Here is a 25,120-nt window from a genome sequence, read left to right on the forward strand (position 1 = left end):
TCACCAGATATTGGATGAAGAAAGCTTACATCCAGAATTAAACTTCATTTGCTTAAGATTGCAGCCTGTTATGCAAGCCTGAATTTAGAAGCTGAAGAGAAGAGCTTATCTATATGGTATCTATATAGCAAGGAAAACCTGGCATTTTGGAGTCCAAGAAGGCATGCCCATGCCCCAAGGAGTCTACCGCTTAATATATGATGTAACAAAAGCAGCAAAGGTGTGACGGTCACAAAAGGAACTTAATGGCATGGACAGGGGGGAAAGGCACTCTCGTTTCAGATTCATTTGCTTAATCTCGGCTAGCTTTTATTCAAAAATTTAGGAGTCAAACAAAAGGAATATGAAATACATGTTATACTAAAGATAAATCAGCTTTTAACTACATCAATATTTATTGCTCCTCTATAATACCGAGACAATGCTTCCTTAGTCATTACTTCATATTTTAAATGGACCTATATGAACTTCCCAGAAATGAAAGCCTTATGTCAATTTCTAACTTTTGATCAGATGATTCCACACTGCTCAACTGTTTGCCTAGTCGGAATACACTTTACATATTTCAGAAACTTTTTCTGGGCTACTTTATTATGTCCTTAATACTCACTATGACACTGTATTAAGAGGGTCTAACAAAGTAGGAGTCAAGTTACACCTTTAAGACCAACAAATTTTTATACAGAATGTAAGCTTTTGTGTGCTTAGAGCACATGAAAGCTTACATTCTGAACAAAACTTTGTTGGTCTTAAAGGTCAACCTTGACTCCTACTTTGTTATACTGCTTCAGACCAACACAGCTGCCCACTTGGTTCTTAAAAGAGTATAGTTCCTGATGCTTGAAAAAAGAAATGAGGGTAACCAGCACAGCCTCCTGTATTTCCAACCAAAAAGGTGGGTTACTAACTCTGGAATGGCATTCTTCTACCCATGAAATATTTTATTGCAGTTCAAGAGGAAACCAACTGACTAGAATCCCATTACTAATACAAATATCCTTTAAACAGATGTGGAATATCCAGAAATAAATATATGTACTATTTTGCCCACACAAGATTTCCCCCTCCCAAAGAAAAATGTTCGCCTTTGAAATCTGAACAATGAGTAGGCTCTTGAAAAAGCTGGCATCATATAAGCCTAGGTTCATGTAATGTTGTGACAGATGGAAACCAGATTTGGGACAGGACAGAAGCCTGGCTACAGGAAAGAGCCTTGCATTTATTCATTCATGAGAGAATAAAGGTACATCACAAAAATCAAAGCATAAATATACAAACTGCTGGCTCAAATGCTGAGCCTCCAGGGCTAAATCATATTTCCAGGCCAGTACTATTATATCTGAAAACATTTGCTCCTCAGCAAATCATAAATAGTTATTTCAGCTGTCCTACAAGGTATGGTCATTAAAATCCCATCTTTGGATATATGAAAGAACAGTTTTCAAACAATCCCTTGTTAGTGAGGGATAAGTAACCTGGAGTGATATTTTGTGCTGACTCAGTGTTGCATCAACATTCTGTTCTCCACAACACTCAGTGTAACAAAATGCTTATTAATGTCAAGGTCTCTGCCCTATATCATGTAATTTCCAAATAAGAAACTGGGAAAAAATACTCCAGCAACATTGTAGCCATCATTATTAACATAAAACAAACAAAAACAAAGGCCAATTCAAGCATTACAGATAGCACACAGAAAATGGTGCAAATTGCTTCTGTGTGGGGAACATTGTTGTGGAGAATCTGTATAGCAGTGGTACTGAATTTTTTTATTCCTCCAGAAAACTCATCACATCAATTTCCAGGAATTCCTGCTACAGAAAATGAGCATATTGCAGAAGATCCTGAGCATGCTGTAGAACCCACACTCTATAGCTACAGGTAATGGCCAGAATATTGGACCTTGTCATCAACAGTTTGCACTGTTTTCCAGTTCTGTATTCCTAGTCCCACTGCATTGTTTATTTGATTCGTTATGCTGTTTGACTGAATTATTTTCTGTATTTTGTAATCCATTTTGAGTCTCAGCAAGAAAGGCAGGCTATAGATCAGGGGTGGCCAAACTCGGGAGCCACAAGTGGCTCTTTCACACATATTGTGTGGCTCTCAAAGCCTCCACTGCTCCCTTGCCTGGCATGGAGAAGGCATTTCTCTCTTTAAATCACTTCTCCAAGCCAAGCCAGCTGGCAGCTTGGAGAATGCTTTTAAAGTTAGAGTTGCTTTCCTTCCACCTCTGCCTCCCTCTACCCTCCCCCATCTATCTTCCTCCCTCCCTCAAACACCTGATGTTAATGTCTTTCAGCTCTCAAACATCTGCCGTTTATTCTTTGTGGCTCTTATGTTAAGCATGATGAAGTGAAATAAAATAAAATCTCATGAAGTGAAAGATCTACAACATTTCCAGACGTGAATGCCAGTATAACTGTACAGCTGTATTTTTAAAAACTTCACCTGTACTCCATCTTTCTCTCCAGTGGGGATCCAACATGGATTTCTTGGTCCATTTTACCACAGCAGCACAGGACCCACCAAACTGCCAAGCACGTGACACCAGAGAAGCCAGTGTTATGACATCACCAACAGAGAGAAGTTTGCACACGTGATGGACTGAGTGCCAGGACATGACCAGGACATGGGAAGGCAGAAAAGTCCAGGGATAACTTCTTTTAGGAGAGGACCACTGAACCAGTGTTCCCTCTACTGTGAGCTAGCTCACAGGTTTTTTAGCCTCCAGCTCACACATTTTTGTCTTCGCTTAGGAAAAACAGACCCAGAGTAAATTAATTTATGCGCAGTAGCTCATAAAGTAGAATTTTTGCTCACAAGACTCCAAAGCTTTGATGGAATATTGCTCTGAACATACCTGCACTGAAAACAAAAGTTTTCCACCCCCAAGGGACACTACCTTGCCATCTGGCTCTCCTCTCAGTCATCAGGCAAGCAAAAAGAGGCAGGAGATGTGACATCCCTCACTCTCTACAAATGCACACCAAGAACATACCATTTCAAAAAAAAAAAAAAGCAGCTCTACAGAGACTTGAAGCCCACCTAAGAGTCAGGATCTGTGATCTGTGGACTGAAGACCTTCGCTATGGCTATGGATCACAAAGCATTTCCCTATGGCTATGGATCACAAAGTTCAACAAGTAACAGAGATAAGCCATCCTCCACACAAAGACTGTCCACTACTGCTGATCTTAGCAATTAAGTATTTCAGGACTCCCCAGAACGCAGCTGAAAATTATAGCTCCACGCGATCAAGCTGACGTACATAGTAAGCTGCTTTCAACCTAATGCAAAATGTGACTACCAACATTAAAACATTAGTCTACAACTTCTGCTTGAAGCCCATAAGTTTGTGAACCCCTGAGGTCAAAGTAAGGGATGTAGAAATAAGACAGCATTTCCCCAAAAAAATGCTGGAAACATTTCGTGATAACTTGATGATGTCCTTTAAAATAGGGCAACGTTATTACATGGCTAAACAGAAGTTGAAAGGAAGTGTCTTAACTGAGGTCAGTTGGGGAGTCGGTTGTGAAGCTGAGATTTAAGTAATTAGAACCTTTCCCAAACTGTCAGTCTCACATTTTTAATTACATTATGCCAGTTCATGCATGGAATAGTAACAAGGAGTTGGTGCTCTCATTATAAGGTCCTGCAACACAATAGTGAATCACAAGAATCTGGGCCGGCATCTGTCAGGTTTGGATATTAAAGGAGCTTCTGTGAAGGGCTTGCACTTGAATTTGCTTATGGACCTTTGCCAACTCCAAGACTTTGCACTTTAAAAACAGTTTTAAGGAATATTAAAGCATTCAAAAAATTATTGGACTTACAAAAATACAAAAAACAAAGGCATTCAAATGCCAAAAGAGAACTTCTGTATAAACCTTTCCAATATATACTGTTGGAAAGTTGGTCTTACTGACAGAGCAGACAGACACTGCCACTCTAAAGTGGCACTTGGAGGCATTTGTTTTCAGGGCACAGAATGCACGCTCCAATTTCGTCCAGCACCTTTCCAATGTGCAGCTGCCCTCACTATAGCTCAGTTACTCCTACTTCAGCTCGCCTTGGACTGCAGTCTTAGCTACGGGCCCAGTTTTCTTACAGCCGGACAGTGCAACATCCCCCCCCCCCATCTCTGCAAGGAGAAAATCGCCATTGCAGTCCAATGGTTGCCTCCTTCTATGTAATTTCCTGAAGTCCTTCGCATCAACGAGGGCTGCAAGCAATCCACAAAATACAACAACGCCCCCCCTCCCCTCCTTCCACCACGCAGCACAAAATCAGCTTTCCGCTTCCCAACCAAGCCTGGGGGGGGGGGGGACTTTCCACTCCTGCTTCTAGTCCCGCTATCCTCCGTGCCTCCTCCCATCACTTCTTTAGCCCAACAGCAGAGCCCCATCCTCTCATGGGGGAAGGGGAGTAAGCACAGGCCAGGTGGGAAGGGTACCGATGCCAATACAAAGCCTACATGGCCTCTCCCCCCACCCCCCAACACACACAGTAGGGTACCTGTGACTAGGGAGAGAGAGTTGCTTGTTGCCCACCCTGACACTACAAGCCGAAACAGATCTCTGGTCCCAGGTCCTCAACTACACCAGCGCTTGAGGACCGGGGAGTGGAGATGGAACTGCCTGAGGCCAGACAACGGACAAGCGCCCTCTTTCCGCCCCCGCCGCCGCCTGCAGACATTTGGCAGCTGTGCAGCCACGCTCCCGGGCTTCTTCTCTTACCTGCCTTTTCTGTTCTTTCCCGCGTCTCTCTTCCCAGATTATAAAGCCCCGGCAAGAAGCCAGATCCGCTGAAGGAGGAAGAAAATCGCTGTTGCAAATAGGAGCCCAGGAGGCAGCTGCACCGATCGCCAAGCCGTGAGCCCCCGGGGGCTTCCTCCACACATTGAATGAAACTCTCCCACGGCTGAAACGCTGCTTCTGCCGCTGCTATTCCCGCAGCAGTTTGCAGCGCCCAGCTCCGTCCTTCCCACTGCCTGGCCGACACACGGGGGAGGCGAGGGACCGGCGCCTTTCCCCTGCAAGACTTCCCTTTCTCCAGAGGCGATCTTCAAGGAGACCCAGAGGGTAATGAGCAGCAGCTCCCCCAGCCTTCGGCCTCGACATGCGGAATCTTGTGCTCTGCAAGCCGGCCTCGGCGCTCGTTCTGACTCCCTCCGCCCCCCGTTAATCTTTCATGGTTTGGTCCACACTGAAATAGGGAAGGGGGCGGGGCGGGGATGCGTCCCTCACACAATAGGCTTGATTCGGTGTAACGGAGCAGACGCGGTAGAAGAAGCTGGCTTTCTCCGCTTCCTCCTTTTTTCATTGGGGGTTGGCTGGAGACATGTGAGGAGCGCATCGCCAGCGAATGCCAGAGACCTGGGAATTTTTTTAAAAAAGAAAAGAAAAATGGAATCGTTTGGCTAGATATATTTGTAATTTCCTACAATTTGCGGTAAAATCGACGGCCCAATTGTAACCGTGTCTTACGCAGAAGTATGTCTATTTACTTCCATGAAGTTTGCTCATAGGTCCATAAAACTGGCCTTTAAAACGACGTTTTCACAGATGTGTAATTCAAACAAATTTTGCATACATTAAGCTGTAATGCCAATATTAAACTTGTATCAGGCACAATGTTGAAAATGATAACACTGACGCATGGAAAGAACATAAGAGCAAATATACACACAGTCATTATTGAGAAACAAAGTACTGAACAGTAGAGGCAGAATTCACTCTATACATTTAATATCTAGCCTTTGAATTGCAGCGCCAGATTCCAATATATTTGAGTCTTTACTGGAAGGGGGAGGAGAGGAAAGGTTTCCTTTTCAGGTCCATTTTGGAATCCAGATGACATTCCAAAGTAGACCATAAATTAACAAAATGGCTGGACTCTCTTTTGACATTCTTAATGCATCACAAGGGCTGTATGTCTCCATGCTGTAGTTATTCAACTATCTCAGACTTGCCCTGCTGGCCTGCCTAAATACTGGAATCTTCCTATTTTAATAGAGTTTCTTGGCTGCTAACCTTGTCCAGCAAATAGAGTGAATTTATGTGGGAAAAGTGCAGAAAAGGGAAACTAGAATGATTAAAGGTTTGGAATACTTTCCCTATGAAGAAAAGTTAAAATGCTTGGGGCTGTTTAGCTTGGAGAAACGTCGACTGCGGGGTGACATGATAGCAGTTTACAAGATTATGCATGGGATAGAGAAGGTAGAGAAAGAAGTACTTTTCTCCCTTTCTTACAATACAAGAACTCGTGGACATTCAATGAAATTGCTGAGCAGTCAGGCTAGAACGATAAAAGGAGGTACTTCTTCACCCAAAGGGTAATTAACATGTAGATTTCACCGCCACAGGAGGTGGTGGCGGCTACAAGCATAGCCAGCTTTTAGAGGGGATTGGATAAAAATATGGAGCAGAAGTCCATCAGTAGCTATTAGCCACTGTGTGTGTATATATACACACACATATATTGGCCACTGTGTGACACAGAGTGTTGGACTGTATGGGCCATTGGCCTGATCCAACATGGCTTCTCTTATGTTCTTATGTCAGAAAGGAGAGGGAAAGCAGCATGGTATACTTTAACAGTGTCAGACCTTAGAAGCTAAATAGTGTACTTGGATGGGATACAGCCACCAAGGAACACTACCTAGAAAGTCAATTGCAAACCACCTTTGCTTCTAACTTGTCTTGAGAGTCCCTTGCTGGGGTTGCTGTAAGTCAGTGATGATTTGACAGCACATACCTACGTGTGTCAAGAAAGGCATAGGTGGCTTAGAAACCTGCAAACCCCCTTGAGCATTTAATGACATCATTAGTTTCATAAAGCACATTTAATCCTGTAAAAATCAATATATTTAATTATCTACAATTCAGGGGTGTTGAATTCATTTGTTATGAGGGCCAGATCTGACATCAGACCCTGTTGGGCTGGGCCATGTATGCCATAAAATGTAATGCCAAATAGCAGAGATATAAACTTTTTAAAGGACACAAACACAAAGATTTAACAGTCTCTGATAACTGACACCTCTTGCTCTGAATTATTGCATTAAAATCTGGAGACAATGTCTGTGCTGTAGCAATCTTGAGTATGCTGTTCAGGTGTTTAGATGTGTATTGCAAACCTAAACGAAAACGTAAAAGTAGTACCCCATGCAAGCACTAATACGTTACCAACCCATGGGGTGACATCACATCATCACGTATTCTTGGCAGACTTTTTATGGGGTAATTTGCCATTGCCTTCCCCAGCCATCTACACATTGAAAACCTACTTTTGATTTATTGACATTCATTACAGAAATCTCATGGTCAATGCTTTGAGCCTAAGACCCAGAGGAGAACATGAAGTGGCTGGACATTGTGAGTTTTTGTATGTAAGTTGCTTCACATGCTAGTCATCTGAAGGCACCATGACACAGACTGAGGGCTATGTGTTTGTCTCCAAAACTATTGTCATGGGTGCTGGGGGCCCTGCAGAAGAAGCCGAGCCTGCAGAAGAAACTGTGCCCCTGCCACCTGCACCAGTGCCCCTGCCTCCTGCTGGAGAAGATCCAAGCCCCCCTGCCTCGCCCTCTCAGGTGGCTCGTGTGCGTGACCGCCTTCGTCAGGACCTCAGGGATCGGAGGAGGGCGGCACGCTCACGAGCAAGACGCTCCCTGAGCCCTGAGTTTTGAAAGGATTCTGGCCCTTCTAGGAGTGAGGGTGCTTGAGTCTCAGCAGGATCCTGGCTGCCCTCTGAGTCAGCAATTAGCCCAAATGGGCAACAGACAGCAGAGGGCTACATAGCTGTGGGCTTTGAGAGAAGGCTTTGTGGAAGCAACTAGTCACTTACCTGACGTTCTAGCATCCACGTCGGCTTCTGGACTCCCTGACTCTGGCATTGACTTCTGGACCCCCTGACTTCGGCTTCTGAACCTCTGACCTACGATACCTGGACTGTGATTCGGTTTTGGCGCTTTGGACCCTCCTTGCTACCCAGCTACAGACCTTGGACTGCCCCTGGACTTCGCCTGGCCTGGCCCCAGCCCGTGACAACTATAGTTTTGCCCAGAGAAATAACTTTAGCTTCTATGAGACAGTGCACAAATACAGAGACAGCTGTGTATCAGCCTGTTTATCTGGGAAGCTTAGGCAAAGGAAATGTGCTGGATGAACTTGTTCTGGACACACACTCTCAATCTAATCCACCTCACTGGCTTGTTGTTATTCCTCATCTAAATACATTATTGAGAAAGACTGGATCATGAATGCATGAATATACAAAAAAGGAGGAGGCAAACCCAGTTGCACCCAGAAGAGCCCTGGCATAACAAGCCACCCACACACTCTCCCTCCTTCCCTCTCTCTCTTTGCAAAAGGCTCATACATTGAATAAAACATCTTTGGTCTTAAAGGTGCTTTTTTTTCTCTCCTGTGGGATCAAGTGAACTGGGCAAAGGAAGCTCTTGTTCTTTCCCTCCTTCCCCAAGAGATGAGGAGAGAGAAGAGCCTTAGCCAATAGAAAGAAGAGAGGCTTAGTTATGCTTTGTGACTGAGAGAGCCTGGCAAAGCAAGCTGTCTCTCACTGCTTCCTCCCCAGGGGCCTCAACAAAGATCCTGCGACCCCAGGATCATCCCCACCCCCCAATCTTCACTCCTCAGCACTCTGAGCAAGATCAGCTACCTGCTTCTGGGGCTCTTCATATAACCAGTGGAATGCATGCCTTCTTGACCATTTTCAGCCCACCCATGCCAGGTGAAAAGAGAGCCAGTATGGTATAGTGCCTAAGACTAGCTCTAATCTGGAGAGAAGGGTTTGATTCACCACTCTTCCCACATGAAGCCTGCTGGGTGATCTTCGTTGAGGCCTAGTGGGCCCTTTAGCAGTAGGAGCTGTTGCAATGGAGGGGCCAAGGGCAGGAAGAAGAAGAGTTGGTTTATACCCCATCCTTCACTACCTGAGGGAATCTTGGAGCATCTTACAATCACCTTTCTTTCCTCTCCATACAACAGATACCCTGTGAGTAGGCTTCCCAACCCTCCCGCCCTGGTGGGGGACCCCAGAATTTCCACCCTCTTCCCCTGCTCCCCCCAAAAATGGAAGCGGGGGGACGGGGGAAACGGCGCCGGGGTGCCCCCCCTTTTCCCTCTCCTAAGACTTCACAAGGAGAGTTCAAACTTGGCGAGGGGAAGGCGAAGGCCGTTGATCGTTGCAGGGGCAGCGGCAGCCCGTCCCTGATTGGAAGGGGGTATGGCAAAAGGGGGGTGGGGAGAAACCGCGCAGGAAAAGGCGCTCGCCTCACCAAGCCTCGCCTCTGCGGCGCTCGGCGCTCCCCGGCCCCACCTACTAAATCATCGCTCTCTTTTCCGCCTCCCTCTGCCGGCGCCGCCTCCTCTCAGCGACTGGAGCGCGAGGAAGGAAAGGGGGGGGAGAGAGGAGAGCGTTCCTTTGCCAAGGAGACGTGGATTGTTTGCTCTCTCTGCCGCCGCCGTGAGGCTCTTCTCCCTGCGAACTTTTGCGGCCGGCGGGAAGCCGGTAAAGGGGCGTGCAAAGTTCTTTCGCCTCCGTCTCCCCGCGGAACAAAGCTGGACGGCCGGCGGGAGCGGCGAGGGTGAGGGGAGCCCCCTTTCTCGTGGTGGTGGCGGGGGGGGGGAAGTGTCCCTTTAAATGTGATGGCCAGAACTCCCTTGGAGTTCAATTCTGCTTATCACACCCTTGCTCCTGGCTCCGCCCCCAATGTCTCCTGGCTCCACCCCCAAAGTCTCCTGGCTCCACCCCCAAAGTCCCCATATATTTCTTGAATTGGACTTGGCAACCCTACCTGTGAGGTAGGTGGGACTGAGAGAGCTCTGAGACAACTGTCAATGACCCAAGGCCACCCAGCTGGTTTTAAGTGGAGATGTGTGGAATCAAATCCGGTTCTCCAGGTTAGAGTCTGCCACTCTTAACCATTATACCACACTGGCTCTCAGGGAGGAGCCCAACAGTTATGCTGGTGGGGATATCCTACTGATAGGGCTGAGGCATAACTCAAGCATAACTGCTATTTCAATGCAGAAGTGGCAGGCCATTGAGAGGGATCTTTATCACTTAAACTCAAGGATGAGGCAGAGCCAAACATTGCAGTGTTCTGAGTCAGGCCTGTAGCTACGAGGGGGCCTGTGGGGGCACAGCCCCCTGACTGCTAGGCGGGGGCCTCTGACTTGGGACCCCTAACCAGCCTCCAGTGCCTCGGCTGCATTCTTCTCCATTCTGCTGTCATCATACACCCTGTTGCTTCTGCTTGCTTAGGGGTCGGAAGAATTCTCTGACCCCTCAGCAAGCAGAAACAAGGGGGCACTTTCAGCGCCCAGGACTGAAAGTTAAGCTCTGAGTTGCTTCTGCTTCCTTAGGGGCTAGAAGAAATCTCTGACCCCTCAGCAAGCAGAAACAAGGGGGCACTTTCAGCACCCTGGACTGAAAGTGAAGCTCTGCGTTGGGCTGACGTTGGGCTACAGGGCGCCTTCAAGAAGAGGCCATTCTGGCCCTCAAGTGGGGCGGCGGGGGTAGGGAGCAGATGTCTCCATTGCAGGCTTTCTCTGCCAGACAGTGCAGGGTAGGGTAGGCTGGAGATCCTGGCTGCAGTCCGGGGCTGGGGTTCAGTGGAGGGGTGATGTTCGCCTGCAAGGGTTTTCAGGCCTGGTCTCACTGGCCAACTGAGCAAGGGAGCTGTGCTTGGGCAGCCTCGGCTCGCCCTCCGACAGGAAGAAATCCGAATCAGATGTCTTGTAGCCCCAGAAGTCAGCTGCGACTTGGTGGCACTTTCCACCCCCCCCCTCTCGTTGTCCTGCCGGGCTTGCCTAGCTGGATCATGCTACAGGTAAGGGCAGGAGACCGTGCAGCACATATCTAAACCTTTGAGTGGCTCCCCACCAGAGCTGCTAGAAGAGGGATGGAAAGGGATCACCTTGGGGCAACTGTGGGGAGGGAGGAGGCTGTATGGCAGTGAGCTGGCAGCTTTCCTCCTCAGCGGTGGTAGGAGAGAAGGCCATGGAAGTTGGGACCACTATGTGCCCCCTGAAAAAAATCAGGGCCCCCCAATTCCTCAACTCCTGGCTACGGGGCTGTTCTGAGCACTTTTGAGATCAGAGCCATTGCATGTACTTCATACCTTATCAGTCAGAGCCCTACGGTACATGCATCAAAGGGGAGACCATGCACCCCCAGTGCAGGGAGGGCAATACACCCAACACCAATAAGGAAAGGCAAGGGACTGGTGACCTCAGACCAAGATATCTGCCACTGTCTCCCATGTCTGCCATGGTGACGGGATCATGATGCTGATCGCGCACAGTTGAGGCTAGCAGCACAGCACATGGTGCTAAAGGGGAGAGGGGGGGGGGCTGGCAGGAATGCTGACATCCCAATATTGGGCTGCTGGCAAAATGCCATGCCAGGGCAAGTAGAGTCAAACATCCATGGTACCTAAAGCCTTGCAGGGCAGAACCAGTTACAGTGCAACATCCCATTTAAAATGTCAGCTGAATCATTACACCTGTTCCCCAGGAAGAGCAACCCCACATATAGGGACCTCCTTTGATGTGGCGGGGGAATTGCAGGACCTGCCCGACGTCTATATGCAAAGTTCTTGCAACTAGTCTCTCTCTGCCATCAGTCAGGGACAGTATACAGTAGTGACAATCTCTCTCTTTGTTCTCTGTTCAGGCTGCCATCTCACAGGGCAGGTAACTTGGGAGGGTAATGTTCAATGCTGCCACCGGGGGGTGGTGGTGTCTCACAACCCTACTTGGGGGGTTCCATCTCATTTGATGCAGTTCAATTCCTGCTCCATTCTGAACTGTTCTGACAGCCGTCCAGCCTCAGATGAGCAGGAGGACTCCAGCTGTGGTGCACTTCCACAACCTAACCTACCTTACAGGGCTCTTGTGACAATAATGGAGAAGCCCATCATCCATCTGTCTCTCAGCGGAGGCAGTTTATGGAAGGCCATGCCTGGCAGGCAGGCAGAGAAAGAAGAGCAGAAATGATCATTGACTCTCTATGTGCATATGAGCTGCAGAGACAGCAGTGAAAGGTGGGAGGGGAAGGAGCAGGAGCCACCACCTTGTCCCTGCTGTGTGAGCCATGGGGGAGGGCAGTAGTGATGTGGAAGGCACCATCAGTGCTCCTCCACCACTGTCATAAGAACATAAGAGAAGCCATGTTGGATCAGGCCAACGGCCCATCCAGTCCAACACTCTGTATCACACAGTGGCCAATAATTTATACACACACACACACACACACACACTGTGGCTAATAGCCACTGATGGACCTCTGCTCCATATTTTTATCTAAGCCCCTCTTGAAGCTGGCTATGCCTGTAGCCGCCTCCACCTCCTGTGGCAGTGAATTCCACATGTTAATCACACTTTGGTTGAAGAAGTACCTCCTTTTATCTGTTCTAACCTGACTGCTCAGCAATTTCATTGAATGCCCATGAGTTCTTGTATTGTGAGAAAGGGAGAAAAGTACTTATTTCTCTACTTTCTCCATCCCATGCATAATCTTGTAAACCTTTATCATGTCACCCCACAGTCGACGTTTCTCCAAGCTAAAGAGTCCCAAGCGTTTTAACCTTTCTTCATATGGAAAGTGTTCTAAGCCTGTAATCATTCTAGTTGCCCTTTTCTGCACTTTTTCCAATGCTATAATATCCTTTTTGAGGTGCGGTGACCAGAATTGCACACAATATTCCAAATGAGACCGCACCATCGAATTATACAGGGGCATTACGATATTGGCTGATTTGTTTTCAATTCCCTTCCTAATAATACCCAGCATGGCATTGGCCTTTTTTATTGCAATCGCACACTGTCTTGACATTTTCAGTGAGTTATCTACCACGACCCCAAGATCTCTCTCTTGGTCAGTCTCTGCCAGTTCACACCCCATCAACTTGTATTTGTAGCTGGGATTCTTGGCTTCAATGTGCATTACTTTGCACTTGGCCACATTGAACCTTATCTGCCACGTTGACGCCCACTCACCCAGCCTCAACAGATCCCTTTGGAGTTCCTCACAATCTTCTCTGGTTCTTACCATTCTGAACAATTTAGTGTCTTCCGCAAACTTGGCCACTTCACTGCTTACTCTCAACTCCAAATCATTTATGAACAAGTTAAAGAGCATGGGACCCAGTACTGAGCCCTGCGGCACCCCACTGCTTACCGTCCTCCACTGCGAAGACTGCCTATTTATACTCACTCGCTGCTTCCTATTACTCAGCCAGTTTTTGATCCACAAGAGGACCTGTCCTTTTATTCCATGACTCGCGAGCTTACTAAGGAGCCTTTGATGAGGAACTTTATCAAAAGCTTTCTGGAAGTCAAGGTAAACAATATCTATTGGGTCTGCTTTGTCCACATGTTTGTTCACCCCCTCAAAAAAATGTAACAGGTTAGTGAGGCAAGATCTTCCCTTACAGAACCCATGCTGAGTCTTCCTCAATAACTTGTGTTCATCAATGTGCCTACTCATTCTGTCCTTGATAATGGTTTCTACCAACTTTCCCGATATTAAAGTCAGACTGACTGGCCTGTAGTTCCCGGATTTCCTCTTTGAACCCTTTTTAAAGATGGGGGTGACATTTGCTACCTTCCAGTCCTTAGGAATGGAGGCAGATGTCAATGAAAGATTACATATTTTTGTCAGAAGATGCACAAGTTCAACTTTGAGTTCTTTCAGAACTCTTGGATGTATGCCATCCGGACCTGGTGACTTATTGGTTTTTAATTCATCCATCAGTTGTAGGACCTCCTCTCTTGTCACCTCAATCTGACTCAGGTCTTTCAACACCCCTTCCAATAGAAAGGGTTCCAGAGCAGGTAAACACTTCCCATCTTCCACAGTGAAGACAGAGGCAAAAAGATTCATTGAGCTCCTCAGCCATTTCCCTATCCTCCTTCAGTAATCCTTTGACCCCTTGGTCATCCAAGGGCCCCACTCCCTCCCTGGCTGGTTTCCTGCTTCTAATATATTTGAAGAAATTTTTATTGTTGGTCTTTATGTTTTTTGCTATATGCTCCTCATAGTCCCTTTTTGCCTGCCTGATCACAGTCTTACATTTGATTTGCCATTGCCTGTGTTCCCTTTTATTAATCTCACTTGGACTAGCTTTCCACTGCTTAAAGGAGTCCTTCTTACCTTTTACAGTTTCCATTACTTTGTTTGTTAACCATGCAGGCCTTCTCTTATACCTGTTTGTAACTTTCCTAACTTGTGGTATATATTTATCTGTGCTTCTAGGATTGTAGTTTTAAATAGCCTCCAAGCTTCCCCAAGGGGTTTGACCATATTTACCTTTCCTTTCAGTTTCCTCTTCACATGCCTCCGCATCTCAGAGAATTTACCCCTTTTTAAGTTAAACATGAGCTGTTGGAGGTGGTGGCAGGAAGGTGGCCAGACAGTAGACAAGTGGGAACTGGAGAGTGGGCAGGCTGGTGGGCCAGTGCAAGGGATTGGATTGTCCCCCTGCAAGTCTCATGGGTCCCTTGCCTGTGAGCATGTATGTGTGCACATGTATTCCCACACAGCAATTATCATTTTGACTCTTATGAAAATATACAGTTATCCTTATTCATTGTGCATCAATCTGAAGCTGAGTTTTTCATTTGTTCATGAAAGTTTGGAAGGCCACAATTAGATAGAGCAGTGCAGTAACTTTACCGCTACAAGCAGTAAAACAATATTTGCTTTAAAGCAAATGTTTAAATGTTTGGTTTCACTTGACTTTGGGAAACATGTACAGTGGTTCTTTCGCTCCCACATAGGTCATGCTTTGTGGTATGTTTTATTTGTAGCAGAACAGCAGGAAAATATTTCTATTTCCACTTGGTGAAGAAGTGTTGGGTAAGCTAAGACCATTTTAATGACATCTGAGCCACTAAGCAGAATCCTGGTAGAACTGTCAGCATTTTGAAAGAAATTCACAGCTGGCTAATAGGTAAGGGAATTTCCTTGAAAATTCTGAGAAGCGTTTTGCAAAGCTCTAATTCTGACTTCTGTGAAGGCTGACCATTGGCAACTTAGAATTTTAATACTGAGCATTGAGTGAAATTCCATAATGGCTAACTATATTTATATTCAGAGTGATCTTAATAACAGTTTCCTGACTAACTTCTTAGTACTTATTTATGAGTATACCTGATAAGGTTTGCTCCATGTATTTCATAGGTTTGGTGCTTTCTTGAGATTAAAAAGAATGTAAATAAATATTTGTGTATGGCCCTTTTTTGGTGGTTTTTAATGCATACTTAGATCACCTGGTTGCAGCACATTACTAAGGTATTGCACATCTCCAACCACATGGTGGCCCAAAAAGAACACTTTTAAAATCCCTTTTTTATCATCGTTTCAATCATGTTGGCATTTTAGGCTGTGATCCTCAGAACATTTTCCTTGGATTAAGTACCTTTGAATAAAATGGGATCAGTTGGAATAGTAGAAGAAGAAGATATTGGATTTATATCCCGCCCTCCACTCCGAAGAGTCTCAGAGCAGCTCACAATCTCCTTTACCTTCCTCCCCCACAACAGACACCCTGTGAGGTGGGTGGGGCTGGAGAGGGCTCTCACAGCAGCTGCCCTTTCAAGGACAACCTCTGCCAAAGCTATGGCTGACCCAAGGCCATGCTAGCAGGTGCAAGTAGAGGAGTGGGGAATCAAACCCAGTTCTCCCAGATAAGAGTCCGCACACTTAACCACTACACCAAACTGGCTCTCCTCCTGAGCAGCCATAATATACCTATTTAGCCAAACTGTGAATGCCATCTGGGCCTGCTGTACAAGTTCAAGAGTTATGTCAATCAGACACCCCTTTACAGAATTTTGAATATCTTGCTCCATCCATGCCTCTTTGTAACCCCAATCTGTAGTTCAGAATGCTGCTTTATAGTGCTGCTTCTTAGCTTAAAGAAAATAATTGTTCCCCATCTTGATGCCTTCAAGCCGAATTGCTGTTTAGCTGTTCCTTGCCTCATTGTAGCTTCTGTTTGTCCAGAGCAGCAGGAATATATGTATCAAAGTAGTGCTGAGAAAAGACCCTCCCATCTGCTGCAGCAAAAGCATTGCCTCAGGCAGTAGTCTAAGGTCACTTATCAATATGGATATGCCTAGTCTAATTTTCTCCACTTACATGTACTGCCTATTAGTAAAATCCTTCATGTTTCCTTCAGCTGTCTCTGTTTCACTGGAGCTGAACAGAGAGGTCTACTGCTTCTAGTCTTGCTTGAGAAATTGTCCAGTGTTGCTCTTTCAGTTAAAAATGGCCAGTGTTTCTTTAACAAATGCTTCTTTGGCATCTTGTAAGTAATGGTCATGATTATATGGACGGGAGCAAAGGTGTGAAAGAGGATTTCCCCCACCCACCATGGGGGATCCAATTGGAAGATATATTTAAAACTGACTAGAATTCAAGTCAGTTTCAAGAATTGAGCCAACAAAACAATGAAATGTGAACTAGATCTGAAGGATGTCTTTTGAAGGAAGGGCACTTCTACTCATGGAAAAGAGTGGAAACCCCTTTACCCACAATTCCAGAAACACTTGTTTTTTTCATTGTGTGTGTGTTATGGCAACTTCTGGTGACTGACCCCTAGTGGGGGCCTGGAGGATATTCAGAGAGGTGGCTGGATAAAGCCTGCCTGTCCCTGTCCTTCCAACTGAATATTTCAAGGAAATCTCCCATCCAAGCAGGGCTCTTTTTCTAGCAGGAGCTCCTCTGCATATTAGGCCACGCCCCCTGATGTAGCCAATCCTCCTGGAGCTTACAGTAGGCCCTGTACTAAGAGTCCTCTAAGCTCTTGGAAGATTGGCTATATCAGGGGGCGTGGCCTAATATGCAGAGGAGCTCCTGCTAGAAAAAGAGCCCCGCATCCAAGTACTTGCCAGAGTTGACCCTGCTTAGCTTTTGAGGTCTGGCGAGATCGGGCTTGCCTGGGCTATCCAACTCAGGCCCAGAAACACTTTTTGTTGAATGTAGAATAAGAACAGAATAAGAATTGCAAATTTATACCCCGCCCTTCTCTCTGAATCAGAGACTCAGAGTGGCTTACAATCTCCCATATCTTCTCCCCCCACAACAGACACCCTGTGAGGCGAGTGGGGCTGAAAGGGCTTTCACAGCAGCTGCCCTTTCTGTCAGAACTATGGCTGAGCCAAGGCCATTCCAGCAGGTACAAGTGGAGGAGTGGAGAATCAAACCCAGTTCTCCCAGATAAGAGTCCACACACTTAACCACTACACCAGACTGGCTCTCCAGAAGGAACAGAGAGGAAGGAAAGATGTGTACCCTGAGTGGAACTCTGCCCTGCCCCTGATCCTTTGGACATGCTTGAATATAGCAATATGCAGTTGTTACTGTCATTTCTAAGAACCTCCATGTAGAGTATTAGACCTGAAAAGCCTGTTTAAATTCTTCCTCACCCATGGACTGTGTGCTGTATAACTCAGGTCCTCAGTTCCCCATTCATAAAATGGGATTTAATGAGCTGAATTAGAGGACTGCTGTGAAGCTTATGTATTATGAAAGTGATACTTTCTTTGTATTTGTTTGTATTTAATCTAGAATGTATTGCACAGATGTCTCATAAAGCTGTTGTTAATATAACTGAGTAGAGAACATGAAAACTCTGTTGATAATCCTCCTAACTCTATGATAAATCTTTACTATTTTGTTCAAATACACACAATGACAGAATGTTCTCTTTGCTGCATTTTATCCTGTTTGGTGTAGGAAATCTCAAGATCTCAAGATTATTATAAGCACCATGAAATTAAAAGCTGTTGCTTGGCTTAAAAGGGAAAAGCAAATCTTACTATTGCAAATCTTAGTACTTTTTTTTTAAAAGTATGATCTTGCTTGTGGGATTTAGTTATGTGAATTCTGAAATTTCCAGGTTAATAGATTTACTATGGGAATGAAGTAAACATTTTGGAGCAAATTTGAGGTAAATTAATTTGGCAATATTAATGCACTTATCACCGGCTGTAGAATTATATGAACCATCTTTGGTGTGATATATTTAAGATATATGGAGGCATGCCAAGGAGCCAGAACTGAGTGGGGCCAGCCAGGACATTGCCCTAAAGATCTGAGGTGCCATCAGCAGCTGAGCCTCAGTTCCCCAGGATAATGGGGTCTGAGGGATAAAGTGGGATGAGACAGCTGGAATGTGAGAGCCAAGCTTCCTATTGCAAGAAGGGAGAAAAGGGTTTCACATACATGAGAGAACAGGGATGTGTTGAGTGAGGGGACAGCCACTGTGAAGGTCCCCTGCTCAAAGAAGAAGAAGATATTGGATTTATATCCCGCCCTCCACTCCAAAGAGTCTCAGAGCGGCTCACAATCTCCTTTACCTTCCTCCCCCACAACAGACACCCTGTGAGGTGGGTGGGGCTGGAGAGGGCTCTCACAGCAGCTGTCCTTTCAAGGACAACCTCTGCCAGAGGACAACAGAGCCACTGTTTAAGCCCTTGCTATCCCCCATAAAGGAACAGTAACCCTGTAACTGCTATCTCCCTACCATTGGCATTAAAGTTGTGAGAAAACAATCTGGATACTGCATAACTTAGTTTACTCTGGGGCCATCCTTTCTGAGCGAAGACAAAAATGTGTAAGTTAGAAGCTAAAAAAATGTGATATAGCTCACACTAACTCATGGAGGAGAGGACAATGTTAGATGCCTTGGGTTCCCCAAAGGAGAAAATTGGGGTATAAATGGAGCAAATACAAAATTAATATATAAAGCTGGTGATTTAACTAAAGCTGGCTAAAGGCCTATTTGTCATAAAATCTGTATATTAATTTTTGTTGTTGTTCAGTCACACAGTTGAGTCCGACTCTTTGCGACCTCATGGACAAAGTCATGCCAGGCTCTCCTGTCTTCCACCATCCTCCAAAGTCTGCTCAAATTTGTGTTTGTTACATCAATAACACTGTCCAGCCATCTCATCTTTTGTCGTCCCCTTCTTCTTTTAACTTCTGTCTTTCCTAGCATCAGGATCTTCTCCAGGGAGTGCTCCCTTCTCATTTGGTGGCCAAAGTATTTCAGCTTCAGCTTCAGCATCTGACCTTCCAGGGAACAGTCTGGGTTGATATCCCTTAGGACTGACTGATTTGATCTTCTTGCAGTCCAAGAGACTCTCAAGAGTCTTTTCCAGCACCACATCTCAAAAGTATCTATTCTTCTGCGCTCAGCCTTCCTTATGGTCCAGCTCTCACAGCCATACATTACTACTGGGAATACCATCACTTTGACTATATGGACTTTTGTTGGCAGGGTGATGTCTCTACTTTATATTATACTGCCCAGGTTCACCATAGCTGTCCTCCCAAGGAGCAAACGTCTTTTAATTTCATGGCTACAGTCACCATCTGCAGTGATCTTGGATCCCAGAAATGTGAAGTCTGTCACTACTTCCATGTCTTCCCATTCTATTTGCCAAGGTGTGATGGGGCCAAATGCCATGATCTTAGTTTTTTTGATGTTGAGTTTCAAGCCTACTTTTGTGCTCTCCTCTTTCACCCTCAACAAGAGGTTCTTTAGGTCCTCCTCACTTTCTACCATTAGAGTGGTATCATCTGCATATCTGAGGTTGTTGATGTTTTCCCCGGCAATCTTAATTCTGACTTGTGTTTCATCCAGGCCAGCATTCCGCATGATGTACTCTGCATATAAATTAAATAAGCAGGGTGACAATATACATCCTTGTCGAACTCCTTTTCCTATTCTAAACCAATCAGTTATTCCATTTTCCGTTCTGACAGTTGCTTCTTGACCTTTATACAGGTTTCTCAGGAGACTTGTGAGGTGGTCTGGTACTCCCATCTCTTAAGGACTTGCCACGTTTTGTTGTGATCCACACAATCAAAGGCTTTAGCATAGTCAATGAAGCAGAAATAGACGTTTTTCTGATACTCCCGTGCTTTCTCCATAATCCATCGAATGTTGGCAATTTAATCTCTAGTTCCTCTACCTCTCTGAAACCCAGCTTGAACTTCTGGTAATTCCTGATCGACATACTGCTGAAGCCTAGCTTGTAGGATCTTTAACATGACCTTGCTGACATGTGAAATGAATGCAATGGTGTGATAGTTTGAACATTACTTGGCATTACCCTTCTTTGGGATTGGAATATAAACTGATCTTTTCCAATCCTGTGGCCAGTGTTGTGTTTTCCAGATTTGTTGACATAATGTGTGCATCACTTTAACAGCATCATCTTTTAGTACTTTGAATATCTCAACTGGGATACCATCATCTTTGCTCGCTTTGTTGTTAGTAATGCTCTCTAAAGCCCATTTGACTTCATACCCCAGGATGTCTGGCTCAAGGTCATCAGTTTCACTGTCATGGTTGTCTGGGACATTGAGATCCTTCTTGTATAATTCTTCTGTGTATTCTTGCCACCTCTTCCTGATCTCTTCTGCTTCTGTTAGGTCCCTACAATTGTTGTCCTTTATCAGGGTCATCTTTGCATGAAACGTTCCCTTGATTTCTCCAATTTTCTTGAAGAGATATCTTGTCCTTCCCATTCTGTTATTTTCCTCTATTGCTTTGCATTGTTCCTTCAGGAAGGCTTCCTTATCTCTCCTTGCTGTTCTCTGAAAATCTGCATTCAATTGGGTGAATCTTTCCTTTTCACCTTTGCCTTATCAGACAGCCACTTTGCTTTCTTGCATTTCTTTTTCTTTGGGATGGTGCTGATTGCTGCCTTCTGTACAATGTCACAAACGTCCGTCCATAGTTCTTCAGGCACTCTGTCTATCATCTCTAGTTCCTTAAACCTATTCTTTACCTCCACTGTATATTCATAAGGGATGTGATCAAGGTCAAACCTGAATGGCCTAATGGCTTCCCCAGTTTTCTTCAGTTTAAGCCTTAATTTTGTGACGAGTAACTCATGATCTGAGCCGCAATCAGCTCCAGGTCTTGTTTTTGCTGACTGTAAGGAGCTTCTCCATCTTTGACTGCGGAGTATATAATCAATCTGATTTCTGTGTTGCCCATCAGGTGATGTCCACGTGTAGAGTCACCTTTTAGGTTGTTGGAAGAGCATGTTTGCTATGACCAGCTTGTTCTCTTGACAAAACCCTTTTAGCCTTTGCCTGGCTTCATTTTATTCTCCAAGGCCAAACTTGTCAGTTGTTCCAGTCACCTTTTGACTTCCTACTTTGGCATTTCAGTCCCCTATGATGAGGGGGACATCTTTTTTTGGTGTTAATTCTAGAAGGTGTTGTAGATCTTCATAGAACTGGTCCACTTCAGCCTCTTCTGCATCAGTGGTTGGGCCATAGACTTGGATTACTGTGATATTGAATGGTTTGCCTTGGATACGGACCAAGATCATTCTGTCATTTTTGAGATTATATCCCATTACTGCCTTTTTCACTCTCTTGTTAACTATAAAGGCCACACCATTTCTTCTATGGGACTCTTGGCCACAGTAATAGATGTAGTGATCCTCTTGGTTAAATTCACCCATTCCCATCCATTTTTGTTTACTGATTTCCAAGATGTCGATGTTCAGTCTTGCCATCTCTTGTTTGACCACATCTAGCTTACCTTGATTCATAGATCTTACATTCCATGTTCCGATGTAGTATTGTTCTTTGCAGCATTGGACTGTTCTTTCACTATCAGACACATCCACAGCTGAGCGTCCTTTTGGCTTTGGCTCAGCTGCTTCACTCTTTCTGTGGTTATTTGAACGCTCTTCCCCAGTAGCATATTGGGCACCTTCTGACCTGAGGGGCTCATCTTCCAGTGCCATATCTTTTAGCCTTTTGTTTCTGTTCATAGGGTTTTTTTTGGCAAGGATACTGAAGTGGTTTGCCATTTCCTTCTCCAGTGGATCACATTTAGTCTGGATTCTCAGCTGTGGCCTGTCCATCTTGGGTAGCCCTTCATGGCATAGCCCACAGCCTCATTGAACCACACAAGCCCTCTCGCTACGACAAGGCAGCAATCCATGAGAGGGTGTATATTAATAATCAGCAACAAATCTAACAGTACTTTCAAGCTACATATCTGGCCTAATGTATAACGTAATTCATTCCAGTGAAGGTGAAGGAGGATTTTTACATCTGCCTGTTTCTGATTTCAGTTAGCCTTTGCAAATTGTTCTCTGCCCCCTATAGAGAATCAGGCAGCCACATACAGGCATCCTGTAGCAGGCGGGTGGGGTGGATTTTGTGTAAACAAAAGCCACAAGTAGATCTATTGGGGAAATGTTTAATAACAATGATCTGGATGAAAGAGATGATAAAGGTTTACATATATTAGATGATGACAGAGGAGTAGAGGATAATGTTTTCAATGAACTGTGGGGGTTAACAAAAAGCCACTCTGTCCATTTTAATTCTGGCTTTTGCCTATTCACTTACCAGTTATGAAGTCAAAAGCAACTGTCTCTAGCCAACAATCCACTAGTCCTCAGCTTTAGTAGAGTTCTTTGACACTGCACTTTCATGGAGTAGAAGGGAAAAGGAACCAAGTTCCTGTGTAAAATCTGATGCTTGTGTTTGTTTTGTATATGGCTTAATGGATGGTTACACAAATCCTGCTTGGCCTTGATAATACTGGTTTTGTTGCGTTCTCTCTTTAGCCTAGAAGCGCATTGCTAAGAACAAGCCACAATGTTTGCATTTGTACATCAAGCGAAACCATAGAGAAGACTAACTGTGGCAAATAAGCCAACAGGCTGTGATCACACACATTTAATAATTTTAAAAGCCTCCCTGAGCCTGCTTCGGCACGGAGGGCGGGATATAAATCAAATTAAATAACTAAATAAATAAATAAATAATGCACTTTCAATCTGCTTTCAGTGCACTTTCCAATTGGATTTTGCCAATTCACACAGTAAAATCCAGTTGGAAAGTGCATTGAAAGTGGATTGAAAGTGCATTATTTAGTGTGTGTGAGTGGAGCCAAAAATCTGCTGGCTTCTAAATATGGTTTGACTGACTCCCAGCTAACTACAGTTATTGGAGCGGCTAGCTTACAGCTAATCGTACTAACCATAGTTGATTAAACCTTTGTTTTGCACAATATCTTTATTGAACCTTACAGGCCCAGGAAAAACTGAATCTCCAACTTGTTATAAAACTAGCATTAAGGAGGTACATTAAGAAATGAACAATGTTCATGTCAGACCCATAAGAATCTTGGGGTTTCGCATCACAGTAATAACCATTTCATTTTTAAAACACATTTTTCATAAATGTTCTCTCTTCCTTCTTCTTCTTTTTTGCATTTAATAATGTTCTTATAAAGAACATTTAAAAATCCTGGCAGTCTTCATGTACTTCTAACTGAAATTTATGTAAATGTGTCAAACATTATCTGGAGGGGTGAAGGATTCTGTTTGCTTACATTTCACCATGTACTTATTTCTGCTGTGAATTTCCAGGCTTGACTGAAATGCTAAAGACTGTTTCCATTGATTAATGTGAAAGTGACAGATAAAGAGCCACTGTCTGTGCAAATTCTAATTCATACAATTTGACTGTGACCCAACATTTCATGTGTGCCTCTTCTGTGCTACAGCAAAGGAAGCTAATAGTATTAAACAGAACACTGGATTGCTGAACTGAAGGGCAGTCCATTTCTTGGGAAGACTTAAGACAAGGTTATTATGAATAAACCCCCACAGAATGCAGTAGTCTCAACATGATTGTTAAAGGCATGTACTACAGTCTAAAGCTCTGCAGGGGGCTGTCATGCACACATATCATTCTATATAAGAGAATGCATACATGGGACACTGAATTGAATGGTGAAGCCTTCACCTGATTTAATACTACATTAAGCATGTTGATGAATGGCATGCTTGAAGGACTGAATATTAATGGATGGTGAACCTGTAGTGAATGTATAGTGAACATTTCAGAATGTTTACTTGTAAGAATTGTGGCCTAATATGTCTGCCTGTTTGTGTGGGTTAGAATGCATGCCAGGATGACAATGATAAAGCTTTCTTGTCTTTACAATTATGCCAGGAATGCACAGGAATGTGGTTCCAGCTGTCTTGGTATCAGGGGTGTGGCCTAATATGCAAATGAGTTCTTGCTGAGCTTTTTCTACAAAAAAGTCTTGAGTTACATAATACATGCTACTGAAAGAAGAAGTGAGGGGGCTGATGACCGGGTACCTGCAGTAATATGTAAGGTTTCCAGGTGCTGAGCTGGAGATTCTGCCAGTTTCTTTAAGAGTTGGAAGAATGGAAGAACATACAGAGCAGAATAGTTTTCTAACCCCCTGTGCCTACTACAGAATACAGACAGGCTAGAAAGCAGACAGTCTAGAAAGATGAGCAAAGAAATTGTTAGATCACTGGGGTGAGACTGCCATATACGATCTCTTTAGATAGAGTGTACATAGTGATTTGCCCTATGGGAATGCAGTGGAGCAACCAACAGGAGACTTGTTACCCTTATTGTTAATTCATTAACTGTTCACTTAAAAGCAGAAGTAGTTTTGCTGAGTTTTCAATATACAATGGGGTAAAATAATTAGCTCATTTCTTGATATATGGCAAATGAATGAAAGAGCAGAAATATATTTATTTATGGCTCTGTGACAGATCAAACAAACCAAGCCTGAAGCCATTCTAACTCTTGGGTACAGGTCTATAGATCAATGGTAGAGTACATGCTTCACATGCAGGAGAGCCCAGTTTTGCCCCCAGTGTCTCAGTCTACCCCCCCCCCCCCAAAAAAAAACAACAACCTCGGGTACCTAGTGTTGGGAGTCCATGGAGAATGCTTTCACAGAATAATACTGTGCTAGATGACCTGTGGTCTGGTTTGGTTTAAGGCAACTTTGTAAGTGTTAAAGTGGCGACAGCATGTTAAGTTTTGTTAATGTATAATATGGGGGCTGTTTACTTCATTTGAACTCAAGGGGGAGTTGTAATGTACACTCCCTATTTTCCAGAGTCCTCTTGTAGGTATTCCTGCGTCATCTTGATGTTCTTTTTCTTGGCCTAGAAGGGTTGATAGAAAAAGAGCCAAGAGTCCAGTAGCGCCACAAATTTTGTTAGTTTTTAAAGTACTACTGGACTCTTGCTCTTTTTCT

The 25,120-nt window shown here is 44.6% G+C and overlaps 1 protein-coding gene across 1 annotated transcript in view; it reads right to left on the minus strand.

Moving 5' to 3' along the window:
- Nucleotides 1-5,181, minus strand: part of FAM110B (family with sequence similarity 110 member B) — a 125,027-nt gene extending 119,846 nt beyond the window's left edge. Inside the window, exon 1 of the mRNA XM_060243747.1 lies at nt 4,740-5,181. The gene's annotated coding sequence lies outside the window, so the exon portion shown is untranslated. The remainder of the gene's footprint in view (nt 1-4,739) is intronic.
- Between the last annotated feature and the right edge of the window lie 19,939 nt (nt 5,182-25,120).

The sequence above is a fragment of the Heteronotia binoei genome, chromosome 7 (genome assembly GCF_032191835.1).
Source record: "Heteronotia binoei isolate CCM8104 ecotype False Entrance Well chromosome 7, APGP_CSIRO_Hbin_v1, whole genome shotgun sequence".
Taxonomy (NCBI): Eukaryota; Metazoa; Chordata; class Lepidosauria; order Squamata; family Gekkonidae; genus Heteronotia; species Heteronotia binoei.